Genomic DNA, 24,530 nt, shown 5'->3' with positions numbered 1-24,530 from the left:
GCTCACTGCAACCTCTGCCTCCTGGGTTCAAGCAATTCTCCTGCCTCAGTCTCCCAAGTAGCTGGGACTACAGGCACGCTCCACCACGCCCAGCTAATTTTTGTATTTTTTAGTAGAGACGGGGTTTCACCATGTTGGCCAGGATTGTCTCGATCTCCTGACCTTGTGATCCGCCCATCTTGGCCACCCAAAGTGCTGGGATTACAGGCGTGAGCCACTGTGCCCGGACTCTTTTACATTTTTTAAGTAAATTTTTTATTTTAACTGTAGAGACAGGGTCTCACTATATGGTCTCCAACTCAGCCTCAAGCAATACTCCCACCTTAACCTCCCAAAGAACCAGGATTACAGGCATGAGCCACCCGCTCAGCCCAGGCTCCCTGCTTTCCACATTAAATGTCTCTCCTCATCCACTGTCCTGATGATCTGTATCTCAGTTGTGTGACACCAACAAATCATATCCCTGAAGTAATTTCCCTTCACTAGTTAAAATTCAACAGCTTCTAGAGAGACCTTGGTGTTTATAAGGAGACCTTGGTGTGTTGGCAGTGAATTCATGGGAATGATGCTCTAATGCATTTTCGCTGGCTATTTACTGAGAACTTTCTGGATCCCCTCCCAGCAGCCTTGCTTCTCATGCTCCAACCCTGCAGGTGTCACCAGTAGAGGGTCGTGACTGTAAGTTGTCCAGGTTCTTGGTGTTTTGAACAAAGAATTGTACAAAACACCTGGCAAGGCAAAGAAAGAATGAAGCAAGAAAAGAGCGAAAGCAGTGATTTACTGAAAAGTACAAAGGTAGGCTCCACAGTGTGGGAGCGAGCCCAAGCAGCTCCTCGGGCCCTCATACAGAATCTTCTTGGGTCCAAATAGCCCCTAGAACTTTCCCATTGGCCACTCCATGCTCACCTCATGTAAATGAAGTAAGTGGTAGCCAGCAATGAGTCTGATTGGTTGCAGAAAGCAGCCAACCAGAGGCTGAAGTGAAGTTACAAAGTTACGCAAAGACTCGCCCACAATCAGTCTATGATTGGGTGGTCTCAGGCACCCAATTTCCCATTTGCTGCACAGAAAATGTTGGGGTTTGCAAAGGGAGTACCCTCTGATTTTTTTGTTACTTAGGGGTGGAAAGTTAGGGGTTTCAATTTAGTTCTAGGGCGCGAGACAGCCTTAGGTTCTCTGGCCGCAGACCCTATTCTCCTGCCTCACTGGCACTTGACAGCTTCTCAAATGTGCCGTGCTTCTCTGACCTCAGGGCCTTTGCTAAGGTGCTTCCCTCTGCCTCCAGTATCCCCCTACTCCTAGCCAGGGGCACCCTATACAGAGGTCCTGGTTGTTTTCTGCTCAGGGCACCCAGCAGTTGGGCCACAAGGGTGCTAAAACCCAGCACATGCTCTGCTCCTGGGTGTGTGGCCACATCTGCCCTAAGCTGAGGATATCTTTTCCTAATTTGCTGAAATGTACCTTGGGGCTGGTGCGAGGCCTGACACCTCTTATTTCTGCTTCTGATCTCCATTCAAATGTTATTGAGGTGGGGAACCGTGGCTCACACCTATAATCCCAGCACTTTGGGAGGCTGAGGCGGGTGGATCTCCTGAGGTCAGGAGTTCAAGACCAGCCTGGCCAACATGGTGAAACCCCATCTCTACTAGAAATACAAAAATTAGCCGGCCGTGTTGGCGCATGCCTGTAATCCCAGCTACTTGGGAGGCTGAGGCAGGACAATCGTTTGAACCCAGGAGGCAGAGGCTGCAATGAACCAAGATGGTGCCACTGCACTCCAGCCTGGGCAACAGAGCAAGACTCCATCTCAAAAAGAAAAAAATGTTATTGAAAAATGTCCTTTGATTACATCAGGGCCCAAGGAAGCTTCCTGTCATTTTCCTTCCTGGTGCTTGGCCCAATTTTGAGATAGAAGCCCTTGTGATTATGTAATTAATGCTCAAATCTTCTACTGATCTGAAAGCTCCACAAGGTAGGCACTGGTCCTGTGTTTGCTCCTCTTGGTGTCCCCAGCACTCAGGACACTGTCTGGCACGTAGTAGGCACACTCAACAAATACTTGTGGAGTGAGTAGTGGCCTCTGTGCCCGGCTGTGGGTTATGCACTTTCTACCAGTGATTTTGTTAAATCCACACAACATGAAGAATGAGTTGTTGTCCTTTGTTTAGAGTTGAAAAAACTGAGACATAGAGGGGTAAAGGGACTCTATGTTCAAGGTCTCTGAGCGTTTCCAGCTGAGAATGTGAACTGCCCAGGAAACAGTGGTCCAGAGAGAAGGTGGGGCCACCTCACAAGGTCAGTAGCATGGAAGTCAGGGTCTGGCAGCTGCTGAATGTTAAGCAGAAGAAAACACAATCATTTGCTTCGAAGAAAAAAAACATGGGGACACGGAGGGTGCAGAATCATAGAAAACACCCTTTTTGTTGAACCTTACAGTAATAACTTGGCAGATACTCATTTATCTGAACCTCTGCAGGGAAATCCCATGTCAGGAACACCAAATAGAGTAGAGTTTGTCACTTGTATCGGAGGGGAGATTCGATAGCGCCTTTCTGTACAGCAGCCATTTTCCTGCTTTAAGCATGTTTTTCACAACTCATGTCATGAAATCCTCAAAGTAACAGTATTCCTGTTTCGGAATAGCAGTAGGAAAACAGAACTGCAAATCTCAGCACACACCGGGTGAGCTCAAACAAAGGGCTTTCAACAGTAATGAAACCCTGAACCGCCTTGCATCACAACGACATCTCCTAAAAGCAAAATGAGATTTCTAATAGGCCTTTAAGCAGTAATATGAGGCCACCTTTAGTGACATCCCTGTTTCATGGCTAGATAATGGGGCACTGTGTAGTTCCCAAACCAAGAATAAGTAGGAGAAAGCCATGGTAAATCAGGCCAAATGAAAAGGAGTTACTCTTTGAAGAGTAATCCCTGGGAATTATCAATCATTTCAGCGGGCCGGCTTGAAGGGAGAGAAGCCACGCCAGGCCTTTTCCTCTCTCTTGGAATCAGTGCAACTGGCTTCGGCTCAAATAAAAATAAAGAGGCGACTGCTCATCACCAGGGAACTGGGGAAGGGAGAGAAGATGAACACGTCAATCACAGAAGAAGGCAGCTGAGGCCTTAAAGTGCTTAAATCAGACATCCCCAAAGCAGACATTTTTGCATGTTCAGATAGGCACGGCAGCACTGTTGGGTATGTTTCCAAGAACTGTTTTACTAGTAATGCTCATTTCTCATGTCTTCCTCCTTTTTTTCCTCAAATGTGAATACATCTGAACCGTAAGAATCAATGCTGGCCAGGCGCAGTGGCTCACATCTATAATCCCAGCAATTTGGGGAGCTGAGGCACACGGATCACCTGAGGTCAGGAGTTCGAGACCAGCCTGGCCAACATGGTGAAGCCTCATTTCTACTAAAAATACAAAAATTAGCCAGGCGTGATGACAGGCAGCTGTAACTCCAGCTACTGAGGAAGCTGAGGCAGGAGAATCACTTGAACCCAGGAGGCGGAGGTTGCAGTGAGCTGAGATCGCGTCACTGCACTCCAGCCTGAGCAACAATAACAACAACAACAAAAGAATAAATGCTGTAATTCTGAGAAGGAACAAAAATTTATTTTTCTGATTGTGTTGTGTACATATAAATGTATGTGCACACGTGTGCGCACACACACGCTTCTTTTCCATTTTTCAGATGCAAAGTAACAGATCTGCAGGACATAAAGAAGATACAGCATGCTAACAAAATACATAATAAGAAAATCTGAGAAGTTAATCTTCATCAATTTCTTCATCCAGTTCAAAGACAATTAAAGAGGTGCCATCAAAAATCACATTTAACCAGAATGAAAAAGGAAAAAAGCTTGCTTGAGATTGAAAACGAAATTTTTGAATCCAAATTCTATCTACTTTTCTTTCTCTTTCTCCTTTTTTTTTTTTTGACAGGGTCTTGCTCTGTCACCCAGACTTCAGTGCAGTGGCATGATCATAGCTCACTGCAGCCTCAAATTCCTGGGCTCAGGCGATCCTCCCACCTCAGCCTCCGAAAAACCTAACACAGGTGCACACCACCATTCCCAGATAATTTTTATATATTTTTTTGTATTTTTGTAAAGATGGGGGTCTCACTGTGTTGCCCAGGTTGGTCTCGAACTCCTGGGTTGAAGTGATCCTCCCTCTTTGGCCTCCCAAAGTGCTGGGATTACAGGCAGGAGCCGCTGTGCCCAGCCTATCCACGTTTCATTATCTAAGCGATTAAGTTGTTTTCTTGGAACACAAAAGCATAACCCAGATATAGAGCCATTTACAAAGATGGCACGTGCTCTAAACCCCTCATCATGAAGTTGTGCAATACACTAGTATTTGATAATACCTACCTGTCACAGTCAGCAAAAGAGATCTTACCCAGTCCTTGCCTTCCACCCTAACTGGCTTCCCAAATGCTCTAAGTTGAGACTTCACTTTTTTTTTTTTTTTTTTTTTTTTTTGAGATGAGAGTCTCACTCTGTCGCCCAGGCCGGATAGCAGTGGCACAATCTCACTGTATCCTCCGCCTCCCAGGTTCAAGTAATTCTCCTGCCTCAGCCTCCTGAGTAGTTGGGATTATAGGTGCCTGCCACCACACCTGGCTAATTTTTGTATTTTTTGGAGATGAGGCTTCACCATATTTGCCAGGCTGGTCTCAAACTTCCCGACCTCAAGAGATCCTCCCACCTCGGCCTCCTAAAGTGCTGGGATTACAGGTGTCAGCCACCACGCCCGGCCAAGGCATCACTTTCTTGACTTATGAACTTAAAATCTCTAAAAAGTACAAAAGAGGTTTTCTGGAATGGTACTCCCAGACATATGGTGACTAACCATCAGGATGGAATCTCATAGGATTCTTCCAGTTTCATCCTTCTATGAACACAGGAATAGTTCCAAACAGCAGAGCATTGCTCTCTGTAGCCTTAAAGCCTATTTAGAAATCATGGTTATCAGGATATGATGTTGCTTTGGCCCCTTCACTAATCTCCGCCCTGGGAGATCAACAAGCGGTTATTACCCCAGCATCAGGCTGAATCATTCTCTTAGTTACACACAGGGCTGAGTCCCATTTTACCAACCCCGTCACTGAAGCTACATACGTGTCCAGATAGCAGAGCTCGCCAGGCAGCAAAGTGCATGACCGCGTGCTCCCATGTGGGTTTTAGATGTAACCATTTTAAAAACCAAAGCTGTGATACTTGATATTTCTTGGTAAAACATGCCCAGATTGTGGTGGTATTTAACTTCTTTGTAACTGATTACACATTTTCTCCAGTGTGACTAAAGGAAAAAATTAAGGAGACCCACCTACTCCCCAGTCTCCCTCCCCTGGGTTTAAAGGGTGGGCCCAGGCAAGGGGGATGATGTTGGGAAGAGCAGACCACCTCCCTCCCCACCCTTTTCAAACCTCCCATAGGGGATCTTCACCTTCTTTGTGTCAAGGACCTCTTTCTACATGGGCGGTTTGGGATCCTTCTCACAATAATGTTCTTAACAACATAAAAGTAAATACATAGGAGTACAGCAAACCAATTACATTGAAATAAAGGTATCAAACTATTAAAAGAACAGCTGGTGATATAGTAATATATGCCTCTAAATTTTACAGTGAATAACAAGAGCTAATAGCAGGCCAATTAACTACTGGAATTTGAAAGGCATGACAAGCGTAAATGGTATTTCTCGATCTCTGCAACAACTGTAATGTGATATGAGACTATCTGTGATTGCTGTCAGGGACAAACTCACAGATACTATAGGAACTACTGAGATTTGCTGCCCACATTCATACTTAAAGGAGATGCTGGATTTAAGTGAGAGATTAGTGAAAATAAAGAGGGAATTTCCTTTCCCTTCCAACTTCCGGGGATGCCTGAATCATAGACAGTTAGTTGTGGCTGCAGCTAGGGAAAGGGGAAAAGATGGGTTTACATCCAGTCTGAGATTGAAGACTAAGGATTTAAAAACAAACAGGTTGGGCCAGGTGCAGTGGCTCATGCCTGTAATCCCAGCACTTAAAGAGGGCAAGGAGGGAGGATGGCTTGAGGTCAGAAGTTCAAGACCAGCCAGGGCAACACTGTCTCTATTAAAAACATAATAAATATTTGGCCAGGCACAGTGGCTCATGCTTGTGATGCCAGCACTTTGGGAGGCCAAGGCAGGCAGATCACCTGAGGTCAGGGGTTCAAGACCAGCATAGCCAACATAATGAAACCCCATCTCTACTAAAAATAAAAAAAAAATTGGCCAGGCAAGGTGACACAGCCTATAATCCCAGCTACTCAGGAGGTTGAGGCACAAGAATTGCTTGAACCTGGGAGGCAGAGGTTGCAGTGAGCCGAGGGTGCACCATTGCACACCAGCCTGGATGACAGAGTGAGACTCCATCTCAAATAAATAAATAAGATTTTAAAAAATACTTGTGATTTAGAAAAATAACCAGGATGAATTCTAATGGGGAAATGAGACTATCTAAAAATAGTGACCAGAAAGTTATGGAATTTGGCCAGAAATTATTAAAGAGCTGCTATCCAGATGCCAGATGAAGTCAATGTAATATAGCGTGGTGGTTAGTGGGGGAAAAAAAAACTTTTCATTTTTTTTTTGCCCAATAATTTGTGATTCTTCAGTATACCCTTAAATTTCCAAAATAGAACTGTTATTTCCCCAACTGTTTCAGTAAAGGGATCCCATTCAGCCAGTTGTTCAGGCCTGAAATCTCTGCTGCATCCCTGACTTCTCTCTCTTGCCCAACATCTAATCCATCAACAAGTCTTCCTGGTTCTGACCTCAGAGCGTGTCCCAAATCCAACTTATTTTACTTCCTCCACTCCATGATGGCATCATCTCTTGACTGTAGCCACCTCCCTGTATGCACTCTTAGGGTTGATTTCAGTCACCTTTTCCCTGTCCAGCTGCCGGACTGATCTTTTTAACAGATAAACTGAAGGCTGGGCATGGTGGCTCACATCTGTAATCCCAGCACTTTGGGAGGCTGAGGTGGGAGGATTGCTTGAGGGCAGGGGTTCAAGGCTGCAGTGAGCTATGATTGCACCACTGCACTCCAGCCTGGGTGACAGAGTGAGACCCTGCCTAAAAAAATAAATAAAAATTGTGTGTTATTTCAAGCACCAACTTTGTGGTAATTTATTGTAGTAGCCCTAGGAAACAAATACACTAATTCCCATCTTATGATCCTTAATCACATATGCAAAGCCCCTTCTGCCATGTAAGGGAACATATATATTTACAAAGTCTAGGGATTGGACGTGGACTTCTCGAGGGCACTAAAAGGAAAAAACTTTGTTTCTCTTCTCACAAGACTTCTGACATCAAACGAGTGGGTTTTTCACACCAAGCAAGTCTCCAGCTTTCTGCAGATACCAGCTGGGCATCCTACAATTTATTTTGTTTCATTTTATTGAGATAGGGTCTCACTCTGTCACTCAGGCAGGAGTGCAGTGGCATGCTAATGGCTTGCTGCAGCCTCCATCTCCCAGGCTGACGTGACCCTCTCCCCTCAGCTTCCAGAGTAGCTGGGACTACAAGTCTGTGCTAATTTTAAAATTTTTTGTAGACATGGGGGGGGGTCTCACTATGTTGCTCAGGCTGGTCTCAAACTCCTGACCCTAAGCAATCCTCCCACCTCAGTCTCCCAAAGTGCTGGGATTACAGGCACTAAAATTTAGGTGACTCTGACACTAACTACGCACAGTTAGTGCAGACCCCACAGAAGGCCCACAGGGACCCACAGGAAAAGGGCTTAGTCCCCACAAGACTGCCCTCCACTACAGATGCCAGTCCCAAGGAATGGGTCTCCAGCTTACCCACACTTCTGTCTGACTTAGCTCCAAATTGGGGGCTCCCACAACCCCCTCCTCAGGTTCAATCATTTTCTACAACAGCTCGTAGAACTCAGGAAAACGCTTTACTAAATGGCGGGGCTAAGACTGGAGCCTAGATGTTCCTGCCGTACCGCTTCGCACAGGCTCTCTGAACTGGTTCCTAAACAGCCATGGAGAAACAGCAGGAAGAAAGAAAGGAAGCAGTACTGCGTACCCCCCGAGAAAGGGCCACCCACATGTCAAACCTCCAACAAGAGGAAGGCACTGGAGAATTTACACATCTCAGCATACCCCAAATTCAGGAAACAGCTTTCCTTCCTCCCTCTATTTGAAGATGAATGTGAATATAAAAAGCAAAGATGATTTACTGTCCTCTTGGGACTCGCTGGCCTCCGAAATTACTGACACAGAAATCTACTCTTCTATAAGACAAAATAAAAGGATTTTTTTTTCCATCAAGAGGGCATGGGAGCAAATTTTCCACCGCGCCACCATTTAATTATAATCTTTAGTACGAAATGCAGTTTCTTGTGCCATTCTGAAGGCATGAGTGTTTTTCAGTTCTACTATCAGCCTCAGCACAAATAGATCATCATACAGCTGGAGCTTGTCCTCAAACGACACGGTGACACTTTTGTTTTCACCTCCATTTTTGGTCGTTAAGATACCTTTCATCAACATGAACATATCATAGCCTCCCCCCGCCCCCCGCCTTTTTTTTTTGTTTGTTTCAGGGATAAAACTTAGCTGAAAAGACATTTCACCCAAAACAACCTTTTCTTTTCAAAAACACAATCTTTGTTTCATTGATGGTCTCAGTTTTAATGATGTCTTTCATAAGCCTTCTTCCCTGGGAAAAGAGACCAGAAAGGCAGTGGTGCACGTTTGTTCGTGCTCATTTAGTTATTTTTGCAAATGAATCTGACCAATTCTCAGGACCATTCTTTTTGGCCAAAATAAAAATCTAAACTTTTCCTCTTCTCAATATGCTAGCAAATAATTTCATTACCTCAGATTGGCTGGCCGAGTCTTGACTATGTACTACAAAAGAGGATGGTGCTGGATTCATAAACAGGACTAAAGCCAACGGGAGATATGACTTCATCCACCCTTGTTGAAAGGTAAGGACAAAAACACCCTCATCACATTTCAATTAGAGTATGTGGCAGATTTTTTTCCTTTTTCTTTTTTGAGACACAGTCTCACTCTGTCACCCAGGCTGGAGTGCAGTGGCACCATCTTGGCTCACTGCAACCTTTGCTTTCTAGGTTTCAGTGATTCTCCTGCCTCAGCCTCCCAAGTAGCTGGGATGACAGCTGTGCATCACCAAGGCTGGCTAATTTTTTTGTATTTTTAGTAAAGATGGAGTTTTGCCATGTGTGCCGGGATGGTCTTGAACTCTTGACTTCAGGTAATCCACCATCCTGGCCTCCCAAAGTGATGGGATTACAGGCATGAGCCACCACACCTGGCCAGCAGATTGTATTATTATTCCCCGTTATAGCTCCTTTCCCTCTGAGAGAATTACACATTCCTACCCTCCGCCATACACCTTGCAGTTCCTCCTTACAGGAGGTGTCAACTTCCCTGTAAGACTGATACTGAACTTGGCCATATAACATGTAATGGCTGATGGAATGTGAGCAGAAGTAGTTTGCCATTGCATGGTTCAGCCATTGATCTTCCTCTGCCATGAGATGGTGGGAGGGGGCGCTCCTTCATCCTAGGTCCTGGAATGAAAAGAGACATGGAGCGAAGCTAACACTGACACACAGCTAGCAGTAACACAGTGAGAAGTGAGCTTGTGCTGTTACAAGGCACTGAGATTTGGGGGTTGTTTGTTACTGCAGCAGAACGCTCCCAAAGTCAGGGATAATCATGGGAGTTTGGGAGGGTAATTGGAGCAGGATCATGAAGGAGAACACAGCAGTTAGGACTCTTTCATTTATGAGTATCAGAAACCTAACTCAAACTGGCTTAAACAAACAAAAAGCAGAGGAGAAGGTATTTACTGACTCACTTAACTAAAAAGGGATAGAGCTGGCTTTAGGCATGGCTGGATAGAGGCGCAAAAGCACAGCACAGAAACAGATTCTCGGCCAGACACAGAGGCTCTCTCCTATAATCCCAGCACTTTGGGAGGCCGAGGCAGGTGGATCACTTGAGATGAGGAATTTGAGACCAGCCTGGCCAACATGGTAAAACCCTGTCTCTACTAAAAATACAAAAAGTAGCTGGACATGGTGGCATGTGCCTGAAATTCCAGCTACTCAGGAGGCTGAAGGATGAGAATTGCTTGAACCCGAGAAGCAGAGGTTGCAGTGAGCCGAGATCATGCCACTGCACTCCAGCCTGGGTGACAGAGAGTCTGCCTCAAAAAAAAAAAAAAAGACAAAAGAAGAAACAGATTCTCAGTTCTGCCGTTATCTCAGACTCAGGTACGATCTCTTTAGGCGGCTGCCCTCAGTAGCTCCAGGCGTAGAAAAGAGAAATTCATTCCTGGTTGCTTCTTGGAGAGTCTTGGGATTATCTCTAATTGGACCAATTTGGAAAGTAACCATTGTGGTCAGCAGGATTCACTCACTGCTCTGCCTGGCCGGGCCTGGGCCAAATACCCAGCCCAGAGCCAGATGTGGAGTCCACTCACTGAACTATGGGACTGAGATTGGGAGAGAAGCGATCTGCGGAACACAGACAGTTCTGCATCCAGAGAAGCAGGAAGGCAATCCAGGGCTGGAAAAAACATAAATGTCTACCACAGAAAGCAAGAAAATAGAATTTTTTAAAAGTGGTATAAATATTCTTTAGTTTTGCAATTGTTTTTTCTTTTTTTTTTAGAGACAGGATCTGGCTCTGTCACCCAAGCTGGAGTGCAGTGGCACAAACACAGCTCACTGAAACCTGTGTCCCAAGCTCAAGCAATCCTCCTGCCTCAGCCTCCCAAATAGCTAGTACTACAGACGTTTGCCACCCCACCCAGCCAATTTTTAAAACATTTTTTTGTAGAGATGGGGAATCTCACTACATTGCCTAGGCTGGTCTTGAACTCCTGGCCTCAAGCAATCCTCCCACCTCAGCCTCTTGAGTAGCTGGGATTACAGGGATGAGCCACCGTGCCCAGCTATTATTCATTCTTTTTTTGTTTGTTTGTTTTGAGACAGGGTCTTGCTCTGTTTCCCAGGCTGGAGTGCAGTGGCACTATCTCAGCTCACTGCAACATCTGCCTCCCAGAAGCAAGTGATCCTCCCACTTCAGCCTCCTGAGTAGCTGGGACTACAGGTGTGCACCACCATGCCCAGCTAATTTTTGCTTTTTTTTTTTTTTTTAAAGTTTAAGACCTTTATTAACGGGTACTTGCAGTTTGTTGACTTTTTTGAAAAAATCAAGTTGTAAACTTTTATTACAAATTAAAAATGAAGTTCTTACAAATCTCGACTTGACCAGATATGAAACAATTTAAAAACCTTTAAAGGCATATTGAGAAAAACCAGGCTTTTTTTTAAAAAAACACGTTATTACCAAAAAGAGACATCTTTAGGTAAAAATAATAAAAACCCCATGCTGCATAGATCATGCAGATAGTTCTATTTATCTGGTGAATGGGCAAAAAGCAAGCACTTAAGGTCTTCAGCTCCAATCTTTTTTCCTTTCTTATTTCTTCTTCTTGGATGACTAAACTGGATGATGGTAGAGACGGTAAGCCTGCAGTTACTCAGCCCCGCCCTGCTCAGCCTCGGGAGCGGACAAATTCTCAGCTGGTGGATCGGCTGTGTTTGTCTCTTTGCCATCTTGTGGTTTAGGGTTTTCTGGGCATCTACGTTGGTAATTGAAGTTGCCGCGGTACCGACGTTGAGGCGGCTGCTGACCTTGGGTCTCATCTCCTTGATTTTCTTTATCTTCTTCATTGCCATCCTCTCTAGGCTGTCTTTGGGGATGAGGGCCCCTGTGGAATCGTGATCTATATCCCCGATACATATTCTGCCTCGCTGGTCCACCTTGTTCTCCCGCACCCTGGTTGTCAGTGCCCTCCATCACTTCTCCCTGCACAGGACGGTTGGAATATTGTGGTCAACGCCCATAGGGTCTCCGCATGTAATAATTTGGGAACCTTCACCTGCTGTAGGGCTGGCATTGTTGGGCCTGACCCTCGGGAACACTCTCTGACCCCTCGTTCTTTTCCCTCCTCTCACTATTCTGGTAATTTTGCTGGTAGTTGCGTGGAGGACCCCTACGACGTGGATAGTGTCTATAATGGTTACGGTCTGCTGCGTATTTACTGCCTTGAACTGGGACGCCACCAGGACCTGTAACATCTGCTGCCTCTGCACCCTTTTCTCCTTCAACAACATCAAACTCCAGTCTCTCCATCTCCTACACTGCGAAGGTACTTCCTGGGGTTATTCTTCTTTATGGCAGTCGGGTGTACAAATACATCTTCCTTGGTGTCATGCCTGTTGATGAAACCATATCCGTTCCTTACATTGAACCATGTTACTGTTCCCAAAAACTTCATTGCGATGAGTTTCTTGTCCCAGCCGGCAGGCGCCGCCGATGCGAGGCCGATCAGGCCACTGCTCCCTGTGCCGCTGCCCGTATTGCCGGGCTGGGTGTCGGCGGCGCTCAGGGTGGGGGCGGTGGGCAGCTGGGGGGTCTCGGCCTCACTGCTCAGGGTTGCAGTGATGGTGGCTGGGGCCGGCTGCGGCAGCTAGGGCTCTTCCCACGATGTGATGGTAACTAGGCCGGCGGCGCTGGTGGGGCTGCTCAGAGCTCTCTGGGGTCCACTCTCCACCCCCACTACCGATCAAACTCTTTTTTTTTTTTTTTTTTTTTAAATAGAGACAGGGTTTCACCATGGTGCTCAGGCTATTGTTTTTCATTCTTAAAGTAATTCTGTGGAAAATACTAAAGCCACAGAAAATTAGGAAAAAAATAAAAGTCAGCCATGTTTCTACCATTTGGAGTGAAACATCCTTTTGAAAGACTTCTTAGGACTAGAGTTATTTATTCCATGATTATCCCTGACTTTTAATATTTCCTGTCACTGTATAATTTATTTAATAAATATATTTTACACATTATAAATCTTATTTTATCAACCTAAGAGTATTTTTAAGGGTTATCAATGTCTCAGGCTACATAAAATGTAGCTATAAAAAAAGTTCTGAGTTGGGCATGATGACACATTCTTGTAATCCCAGCTACTTGGGAGGCTGAGGCAGGAAGATCGCTTGAGCCCAGGAGTTTAAGGTTGCAGTGCGTTATCATCATACCTGTGAATAGCTGCTGCACTGCAGCCTGAGAAAAATGCAAAATCTCATCTCTTAAAAAAAAAAAAAAAAAAAAACAAAGGCCAGGTGCAGTGGCTCATGCCTGTAATCCCAGTACTTTGGGATGCTGAGGCAGACAAATCACCCGAGGTCAGGAGTTCGAGACCAGCCTGGCCAACATGGTGAAACCCCATCTCTATTAAAAATACAAAAATTAGTCAGGTGTGGTGGCACATGCCTGGAATCCCAGCTACTCAGGAGGCTGAGGCAGGAGAATTGCTTGAACCCAGGAGAAGGAGGTTGCAGTGAGCTGCGATAGCACCACTGTACTCCAGCCCGGGCAACAGAGTGAGAAAATAAAATAATAAACTATTCATGAGAACTGCCCACCTCAAACGCCACATGCCTCAGAAGCTCATTTCAGCCGAGGTCTCAGCAGAGATCTGGGATCTGGCCCAAGTTCTGGGATTCCCTATGGATTGACGGTTTTATTAAATGTACCTTTTAGTCCTCTGGTCAAAAAGAAAACTTAAGCATTTTTCTTTTAAAAAAAGGAAATACATGTTCTTTGTACGAAATGGGGAAACAGCATGAATGGAAATAAATTTCAGATCAAATACAGATTTCAACAAAAAAAGAAATTATTTTAAAAAGTCATGAAAAAGAAATGGGCAGCTGAGAAGGGGCGGTGAGAGCACCGAGCATGCCAAATTATGGAGGGACCCGGAGGAGAAGCGCCCAACATTTATGTGATAAGCAACTGGCAGCCACCCATGACAGATGTTCCCAACCTACCAGCTGTTTTTTGACAATATAATGACATCAAGCACTGATGGCAGCTGGGCTTGGTAGAATTTGTCTTATCAAGAACATTAAAGCAAGACCCAAACTCATATCTCCGATGGCTTCCCAGGCTGACATGTAAGATTATTAAAGGCAATAAATGCTAGCAAATATAACATATGGAGGAATCACATCTTACACAGGGGCTGCATTCTAAAATCGGGACATAAATGCAAATTACATTTTGTAAAAATTTCCCCTTAAAATCCCTTAAATTACCCATACAAAGACATGGCATCTTTCTTTCCTTTTTTTTTTTTTTTTTTTTTTTTTTTTGGAGTGTTGTTTTTTTTTTTTTAAGTTGTTGTTGAGATGAACTCTCACTTTGTCATCCAGGCTGGAGTGCATGGCACAATCTCGGTGGCTCACTGCAATCTCTGCCTCCCCAGAGGCAGGAGTTAAAGCGATTCTCCTGCCTCAGCCTCCCAAGTAGCTGGGACTATAGACACCCACCACCACGCCCAGCTAATTTAGTAGAGACAGGGTTTCAATATGTTCCCGACTGGTCTCGAACTCCTGACCTCAGGTGAGCCACCGTTTCGGCCTCCCAAAGTGCTGGGATCTAGGCATGGCCACCGTGCCCGGGACATGGTGTCTTTCAAGCTTGGCGTGTCTCACACAGCCAGGTTTCTCCCAGTCTCGATACTGATCACTTTAAGGACCAGGTGACAGAAGGGGCAGTAGAGCAGAGTAATTAGCCATGCTCTTAACAGTGCATAGACTCTGCAACCAGGCTGCCTGTGTTCAAATCCTGCCTCTGCTGTATACCGGCTTGAGATGCTGGGCAAAGACTTAATTTCACTCTGCCTCAATTCTTTCTTAGAAATACGCCTATGGACCAGGTGTGGTGGTTCATGCCTGTAATCCCAGCACCTTGAGAGGCCGAGACGGGAGGATTACCTGAGGTCAGGAGTTCGAGACCAGTCTGGCTAACATAGTGAAACCCTGTCTCTACTAAAAATACAAAAATTAGCCAGGCATGGTGGTGGTGTCTATAGTTCCAGCTACTTGGGAGGCTGAGGCAAGAGAATCACTTGAAGTAGAGAGGCAGAGATTGCAGTGAGCCGAGATCGTGCCGTGACACTCGCCTGGATGACAGAGTGAGACTCCATCTCAAAACAACAAAACTCTGCCCAGAACAGCTAGTGTCCACCACATATCCACATGTTCCTTTACATATCCCTGCCTCCCCAGCAGTTGGTTTGAGGCCATGCTCTGTGAAGAGAGGTGAGAAGGTTAAGAACCTTCTAGACTGAGAAGGTTAAGAGCTGAGGGAACTCCTGCATTCTTTTCTTCCTTTGTATCAGTGACCTCAGAGGTAAGAGGACTATTCAACCTACAACAGTCTTCTTGTGAGCCTGACATAAGCTGTTACTGGATTAAGCCACTGCTATTTTAGTATTGTTTATAACTCCAGCCTAGCCTAGCCTGGCCTAATACAATGGGGATACTATGATTTTCTACATTGTAGGGTTGCGATGTGTTAAATGAGATAATATTTGTGAAGTGCCCGGGTTAATACCCAAGTAAACATATGTAAATGTTTGGTAGGGTAGGTAGATAGGTAGGTAAATATATAAATACACAGACAGAAGGAAGCAGTTGGCTTATGAGCTGCTTGTGTTATGAGGGGCATACAAAATCGGAAACAACTGAGGAAAGAGTGAGTGGGGTCGTATTTTGTGCACCACCTCTAGAGTAAAATGGCAGAAACTGCTTGCATTTTTTAAAAAGTCTTATCCCTTTCCCTTTCCTCCCTCTCTGTTTCTTTCTTCTTCCCAAGAGCATATCATTGAATTGGCATAAATTAAGTACACAGACACTTCAACTATGCACAGCATGCCTGTCCATGAAAACAGGAACCATGTTTGTTTCCCTGAATCCATGTCTCCATCAGCCAGCTTCAATTACACTCTTCTCCATGTCAGTTAATGGTAGTTCCCCTCCCTCACCTCTGTCCATAGAATATGTAATTTCAGATATAAACATTTTGGCATGTTTCTCTAAAAAGTAATAACTTTTTAATCATGACTATGAAATCTGCAATCTCATTATCATACCTTAAATAATAATTCCTTATTTCATCCACTATTAAGTATTCAAATTTTTAGTTGTCTCCAATTTTTTGTATCATTTCTTTCAGTCAGGATCCAACTAAGATCCACACGTTGGAATCTTCAAAAACAAATTTTTCTTGATTCTAAGATGGACCGCTATCCTCATTTTAGTGTTGCTGAGTTTGGTATGTTTCTTACTTTCAATGTGAACACCTAATGTAGGCTTTCTTTCTCTTCCTGAAAATTGGTTGTTAAAGCGTTAACATAATTCAGAAAATATGGTAATTTATGATTTTAAAATGTAAGACATTGTTTAAAAAGGAAACAATGCTTTCACTTGTACCTATCATCCCCTGGGCCCAGTCTAGACCTTTTACTAGATTGGCTTTGCCAGTCTTCAACCCTGATTTTACCAACCATCTGTTCTCTATCCCCTTTCCAGAGCTGTGGAGGGTTGCTGGAGACAATCACATAAGCAGGTTGTTTATATGCACCACAAATTCAGGCCATCAGCTGGCCATCCCTATTTATCTCTGTAGGTTTCACCACAGCAGCTGCAGCAACCCTTTCCCCCCTCCATAAGCCTCTGCCTACCTCTCAGCAGATGCCTTCACACCTACATGAACATGAACGTGAGTGACAGCACCCACCATGAACTTTCTCAGTGCTTCTCCCTCTACCTCAAATTTTCTCTCACTCTTAGCTCTGGTCTCAGAGGAATACTTAGACATTTTTTCGTATCTATAGACACATGGAGATACACAGAAAGGTATGTGAAAAGTTCACTAAAATGTCAACAATGCTTATATCTGGGAGGCCAGCTTTTAGGTGATCTGTGCCTTTTTCTTTTGATTTTGCTCTTTTGTTTGAATTTTTTCACTTAGCATGTATCCATTTTATTATACAAAACCTGGAATATTATTTTAAAATGTAAGTGATCTTCAGCAAAATGTAGGTGATCTTCTAAGAGAAAGGGACTTTCAGTTTCTCCACATTCTCCATTACCTTTTGTGGTAGGCAGAATTTAGGTCCCAAAGATGTCTAAATCAAAATTCCCAGTGCCTGGCTGGGCATGATGGCTCACACCTGTAATCCCAGCACTTTGGGATGCCAAGGCAGGCAGATCACTTGAGCTCAGGAGTTTCAGATCAGCCGGGGCAACATGACAAAACTGTTTGAACTAACAATACAAAAACTAGCTGGGCGTGGTGGCATGCACCTGTAGTCCGAGCTACTCAGGAGGCTGAGGTGGGAGGATCACTTGAGTCCAGGAAGTCAAAGTGGCAGTGAGCCATGATTGTGCCACTGCAGTTCAGCCTGGGCAACAGAGGGAGACCCTGTCACCCTCTCACTGTACTCCCCCACAACAAAAAATCCTAGAATCTGTGAACATGTCATCTGACAATGGCAAAAGAAACTTTGCAGATGCAATTTAGTCAAGGATCTTGCAATGGGTATATTAGCCTGAATTATCTAGGTGAGCTAATGTAATCACAGGAGTCCTTAAAAGTGGAAGATGGAGGCAAAAGAGAGTCAGAGAGGCTGGGCATGGTGGCTCATGCCTGTAATCCCAGCACTTCAGGAGGCTGAGGGAGGGGGATCACTTGAGGCCAGGAGTTTGAGTCCAGCCTGGCCAACATAATGAGACCCTGTCTCTACTAAAAATACAAAAATTAGTCAGGAACGGTGGTGCATGCCTGTAATCCCAGCTACTTGGGAGGGTGAGGCAGGAGAATCACTTGAACATGGGAGGCAGAGGTTGCAGTGCGCTGAAATTTCACAACTGTACTCCAGCCTGGGCGACAGAGTGAGACCCTGTCACCCCACCCCGCCCCCCATCCCGGAAAAAAAAAGAGAGTCAGAGAGATATGGCTAAGAAAAAGGATCAGAGAGATGCAACATTGTTGGCTTTGAAGATGAATGCAGGAGCCACTAGCCAAGGAATGCAGGCGGTTTCTAGAAGCTGGAAAAGGCAGGGAAACATCTCTCCCTTAGAAACTCCAGAAAAGAATTAGGCTCTGCAAACACCTTGATTTTAGCCCAGTGAAATCCAAGTCAAACGCTGGGCCTCCAGAATGGTATGGTAATAAATCTGTGTTGTTTTAAAGCTACCAATCCTGGGGTGATTTGTGACAGCAGCAATAGAAAATAAACACACCCCTATTTCTCCCTGCTAATCATTTGAAATCGACATAGACTCTAAGTTGAAACAATGACTTGCTTTGCAAACACAGTTTCAAGACAAGTCACTGTTACACCTCCAACCACATGACTAAGAGTAAGTGCCATTCATTCAACTTCTGGAACCAACTCTGGGCTACCTCTCAGTTCAGCCCTTATCCCTCTTGATTTAATCCATACATTCAATATGGGGCTCTTAATTCGCAAACCAACGTTTCTCTTCCTATCATACTTCTAATCTTTAGGCCAATGTTTCCAGCATGGATATCCTAGAAGCACCTTCATTTCAATGTACCCCAGACAGGAATCATCACTTGACCCTTGCGCTTTTCTTCTGGCTGGGTCTCTTGGCTTCCATTATGGCCTCCCACATACCCAGAAGCAAATCTCACCTTTTCAGGCATACCCCTTCTCTTCCCCTAATTTTATCCTGTGTCATCCACCCATGCTACCCATCCCATGTCCCCTGTTTTCCACTCACACAGTCCTCACTCAACACCTTACGGCTGTAAATATAGTCTTGAAACTTGCGGCCCCAACTCCAGGCTCTCCCCAGTCTCTCATGTCCCCTGCACTGTCTCAGGAATTATCTTTCCAAAACAGCCTAATCCCATTTTACCTCTGCGCAAAAGCCTCTGAATGATCTCTTGCTTATGGAATGATGCCCAAGCTTCTTTCTTTTACTGAAAGCCATAATCTACCCCCTAACTGCCTTCTAGCCATAGCTGACATCTCATCCCTACATCCTCACACACTCTAGGAGCTAGCAATGCTGGTTTCCTGAGACTGGACCAAAGCTTGTCTCTTCTCCCATCTTTGGGTCTTTGGCCTGGAATGTCACAATGTCCACCAGTGGCATTAAGCTACTATTCAGCATTTAGTAAGCCACATGTTACTATAGGTTGGGCTTGTTCACGACCCCATTTGTAGCTGTATCATTTCACTGCATCTTCACAACCACCACATTTACCAATAAAGAACTGGATGCTTAGAGACAGAAGCACTGTGATGCATTTCAAGTATGTCCACATAGTCTTTGATATTCCTCCCTTCTTAAAGTAGAGCTTAGTTATTAAACCTCAAATGTGGCACTTGGTGACCTGCTTCTAATATAATGTGATGGAAATAGAGATTTTTGACTTACAAGACTAGGTCACAAAACGTACCATGCTTCCTTCTTGTGACCAAATCTTTTATTCTGAAGGAGGCCAGTCACCATGTCATGAGGATACTCAAGCAGCCCATGGAAAGACCCAGATGGGGAAAATTTAAGGCCTCCAAACAACAATCAGTACCATGTTTGTGCACCATCTTAAAAGCAGAACCTCCAGCCCCAGTTGAGCCTTCAGATGACTGCACCCCCTGTGACATCTTAATTATAGTCTCATGGGAGACTCTGAACCACAACCACCCAGCTAAGCTGCTACCAAATTCCTGACCCAGAGAAACTATGCGATAATAAACATTTGTGGCTTTAAGCCACTGGGTTTTGAGGCAATTTGTTACATAGTAATAGATAAATAAACACTTGCCCAAGGTCATAGGATCAGTAAGCGATAAGAGATTTTTTATTTTTTATTTTTGAGAGAGTCCACTCTGTCATCCAGGCTGGAGTGCAGTGGTGCAATCTCAGCTCACTGCAACCTCTGCCTCCTGGGTTCAAGCAATTCTCCTGCCTCAGCCTCCCAAGTATGGGATTACAGATGCACGCCACCATGCCCAGCTAATTTTTGTATTTCTAGTAGAGACAGGGTTTTGCCATGTTGGTCAGGCTAGTCTCAAACTCCTGACTTCAGGTGATCTGCCTGCCTCAGCCTCCCAAAGTGCTGGGATTACAGGCATGAGCCACTGCATCCAGACAGTAGTGATTTAAATACTGGTTTATCCATCCCAAAAGCTCAGGCTCTTAATTCAACACTGCCTGAAGTACTACTGTAGTTTATATTTCACTTCCTTTAAAAAGCCTTGACAGAGTCTACCCCTTGAAAGTCATCTTCCTCCAGTCTGTACCTTTAAGCCCTACTCAAAATGTCCATCCATACTACTCGTGCCCCAGTAATCACCTTATTTGCCCAAGACCCATCTCACTTCATGGTCGACTTCCCAGCTGTAGGCTCTCAGCTTTAGACCTACATCCTAGTGCTGTGAAGATGAAATGAGATGGCATGTATCAAAGCAGTTAGTGAAGCAATGGCTCAGTTATACTATTTATTAGTTCCTGGATGCAGCACTTTATTCTGTCCTATGGATGGATAAGCTCCTGGCTATATATTAGAATTACCTATGAAGCTTAAAAAAAAAAAAAAAGCAAAAAAACAATGTCAATGCCCAGGCTATGCCTGAAGGTTATGAATTAATTGATCTGGATGAAGTTAGGTACCAATATTTTCCCAAAGGTCCCTGGGTGAATATTTATTTATTTATTTATTGAGATGGAATCTCACTCTGTCACCCAGGCTGGAGTGCAGTGGCACCATTGATACAGGAGTGCTGGGAAGGGAAGAGCGTGGTCCCTTTAAATGATATGGAAGGGGGAAGGGAAGTGCTGTGTAGATGTGGGCATGGTCCCTGGCTAGGGCTCCACCCCCACAGACCTAGATGAGAACAGGCATTTCCTGCCCAAATGTTGCATTTCCCAAGACTACCGTGGCTTGCCACACCCCCATCCTGGGCCTATAAAATCCTGAGACCCTAGTGGGCAGACACACAGGCAGCCAGACTTTGAGAGAAGCACATCAGTGGAAGAAGATGCAAGCAGCAGCTCATTGAGAGGATGCTGAGAGGAGCACATCAGCAGAAGAGCATGCCGATGGGCACCAGCACCTGCCAGGACAAGGCGGAGTCAGGCCAGGGCTGTTAGTTGGAGTAGAGCTGAGGGAGGCCCCCCTGAACAGCCCAACTCTGTGGGGAAAACCATCTCCTTTCTGGCTCTTTCATGGGCTGAGAGCTACTTCCACTCAATAAAACTTTGCACTCATTCTTGAAGCCCATGTGTGATCTGATTCTTCTGGTACACGAAGGCAAGAATCCAGAACCTGCGATATGGAAATCTGTCCTTGTGACAAGGTAGAGGGTCTAATTGAGCTGGTTAACACAAGCCACCTATAGATGGCAAACTAAGAGATTACCCAATAATATACCCCCACTGGTGCTTCAGCTGTGAACATTCACCTCTAGACACTGCAGTGGGGTCAGAGCCTCAGAGCCTGCCTGTCTGTATGCACCGTCCACTGAAGAAGCCAGGCACTGCCCCTGTTGCACTGCCCCGTGCAAGAGGGGCAAGAGAACTTTCCCTGTTTCACCATCTCGGCTTGCTGCAACCTCTGCCTCCTGGGTTCAAGTGATTCTTCGACCTCAGCCTCCTGAGTACAGGTATTGATCGACTTACGACCTATGCAACTTACGACCATTCGACTTTACGACCACAATTGCTAGCCACGACTGCTCCGCGTCTGGCAGCACAAACGATGCCCAGCTGGGCGTACGACAGTGCAGACCAGCTTCCAGCAGCACTACCATCTCCGCGTGCACTATTTCAACTGTTATCCCAGACTCGGTACAGCAATTTGTGTTTTGTGTCTTGGATATTTTTCATCAAATCCCTCCCAATAAACTTATACATTTCGAAGCAATGGACCCAAACATCGAACGATTTGCAAGGATTGAACGGATGGCGCACGATGTGTTTCATCCGTATCGTGAAATTTATGAAGAAAAAAACATACAATTTAGACAAAGCTCACCATGTTTATGAAAAAACCAACTCCGGTAACCCCAACTGCTGCCTCAGATGACGACATCAACGATCCGCAGCCAAGCACCAGCGGCCAATAAAATGTTTCGTACATGTTTATATATTTTGATATGTTTTGCAATTGGCAAAATGTTCCCTATGGTATTTTTTACACCTGTATTTTGTATTTTTGTATGCACCTGTATTTTGTAATTTTTTTATGTTTTGCAAATATTAAACCAGTTGTACTGGTAATGCAGTGTTTTACTTAAACCTGACGAATGTAAAAATAAGAAACAAAATGGTGTAGAGATGATACAGAATTTTCTTTGTTCATGGCATAAAATGAACAAAGAAAATTATGATATATAACAATAATGAAAGAAAATTATAAAATATGACTTAAAGATTTTTATAACATCATTTCACAGTACTGTACATATAGCCTGCTCAACTTACGACCAAATCGTGTTACGACCGGTCTGTCGGAACCAATCGTGGTCGTAAGTCGAGCACTAACTGTAGCTGGGATTACAGGCACATGCCACCACACCTGGCTAATTTTCGTATTTTTAGTGGAGATGGGGTTTTACTGCCTTGGCCAGGCTGGTCTCGAAGTCCTGACCTCAAGTGATCTGGCCACCTCGGCCTCCCAAAGTGTTGGGTAAAGTTAAAGTTTTGAAACTACTGAACTAAATCAGAGGTCCTCAACCAGAGGCAATTTGCCTCACTCTCCTTGGAGACATACTTCAGTGTCTGGAGATATTCCTGATCGTCACAACTGTAGGAGGGTGCTACTGGCATCTAGTAGGTGGAGGCCAGAGATGCTGCAAAACATCTTGCAATGCACAGGTCAGCTCCTTGCAGCAAAGAATTATCCAGTCCTAAATGTCAGTGGAGTGCCGAGGATGAGACAACCTCATCCTCGGATTGGATATTATTTCCCGGCTCCAGTCTTGCTCTCCTTAAGAACTTTGGTTCCTACTTGCTGCTCTGACTATTCCTGCTTGAGACAGGAAGAATGTAGGGTTTCAGTTCTTGCCTTGGGCCAAATCTGAGCACCAACCAGCTTGGCCGCTGCCCCAGCTGGGCTGGCTCCAGGCCCACCAGGAAGGGCACGTGGATGGTCTCATGCTTCCCCACTTCCCTTCAATGCTTTGTTAACATTTGTATTACAACACTCACTACAGAAACTACAGCAAGTCGTAAACACGCCGTCCTTACCCCAAGGGCCAGGGCCATACTTTATTCATCTCTGTTTTTTCCACAGCGCCAAGCGCTGTGCAGTTGAACTGGGTAGGTGTTCAAGGGACCGTCATGAAATCAAATAGATGAATATCACTTTAATTTTTATCATGCATCTGGGCATCTCGTTGAAAGGTCATGGATGTAGAGGATACAAAGGCCAGTTAAAGTAACAGCTCTTGTGTTTCTGTTCCTGTGGAGTCCAGCTGAAATGACCGCTACTGCTTTACAGTATATTTATATGAGCTGCCTGTGACTGTCAGCAGCCATTTAAAATTAAGATATTTGTATAATAAATATCCTAGAGGATTCTTATTAGAGAAGTTTTCTCATTTTTAAGATTATTTTTCATAGATTATTACTCATGGAAAAATGTTTTATTTTCAAGGCAAAGCAGCAACTTGGAGAATGATACTAAAAGAAACTTACCTTAGAAAAATACATGCAAATCAATACATTTTGGGCTGTACATTTCATAGCAGATAAAATCAGCCACAGGTTCAAAAGCTAAATAAGAAACAAGGTTTTCTGACGTTGCTGTCCTTTCAATATGTAATCTCAGATTAAAAAAAAAAAAACTGGTAATATATGGAGTTTTTTAATTCTCAAAATTGCAAAAGTTAGCCAGGGGTCTATTCATCTTGCCATTCTCAAAGAGGGCAGATTTAAGCAAAATATGTGACAAGTGAGAGCCGAGAGTCTAAATTATTTTTTTTTTTTGAGACAGAGTCTCGCTCTGTCCCCCAGGCTGGAGTGCAGTGGCACAATCTCGGCTCACTACAATCTCCACCTCTGAGATTCAAGCGATTCTCCTGCCTCACCCTCTCAAGTAGCTGGGATTACAGCCACATGCTACCACGCCCAGCTAAGTTTTGTTATTTTTAATAGAGACAGGGATTTCATCATGTTGGCCAGGCTGGTCTCGAACTTCTGACCTCAAGTGATCCACCCACCTTGGCCTCCCAAAATGCTGGGATTAAAGGCATAAGCTGTTGTGCCCGGCCAGATATAAACTAATTTTATATAGTGAAATAACTAAGAGGTCTGTAAGGCTGCACTGTAGACTGAACTGATTACCTCAATGTGGGGAGGAAACCCACATTCAAATGGTCAAAGAGTTTTAATTTTATCTGTCATGTTCTAATATTATAGATGGAGAATTGATGCAGACAACTTATTATTGAAGCTTTCTTAGTATTTTCTAAGTATTTTAAAAAGCTTAGTCATATTTCCTGACACATAGTGACCTTCAGAGAGAGAAAAAAGGTGAAGGGAATGGAGGGATAAATTACTTAGGATAGGATTGTTTTTTAAGTTTTCTTTTTTCTTTT

General features: G+C 44.5%; 1 protein-coding gene across 3 annotated transcripts in view; it reads right to left on the bottom strand.

Annotated features, from left to right (window-relative positions):
- Nucleotides 1-24,530, bottom strand: part of IQCK (IQ motif containing K) — a 144,605-nt gene that overhangs the window by 72,339 nt on the left and 47,736 nt on the right. The gene's annotated exons all lie outside the window — the stretch shown is intronic.

This window comes from Cebus imitator, unplaced genomic scaffold (assembly GCF_001604975.1).
Source record: "Cebus imitator isolate Cc_AM_T3 unplaced genomic scaffold, Cebus_imitator-1.0 Scaffold85, whole genome shotgun sequence".
NCBI classification, from domain to species: Eukaryota; Metazoa; Chordata; class Mammalia; order Primates; family Cebidae; genus Cebus; species Cebus imitator.
This window is presented reverse-complemented; position numbering and strand designations above follow the sequence as displayed.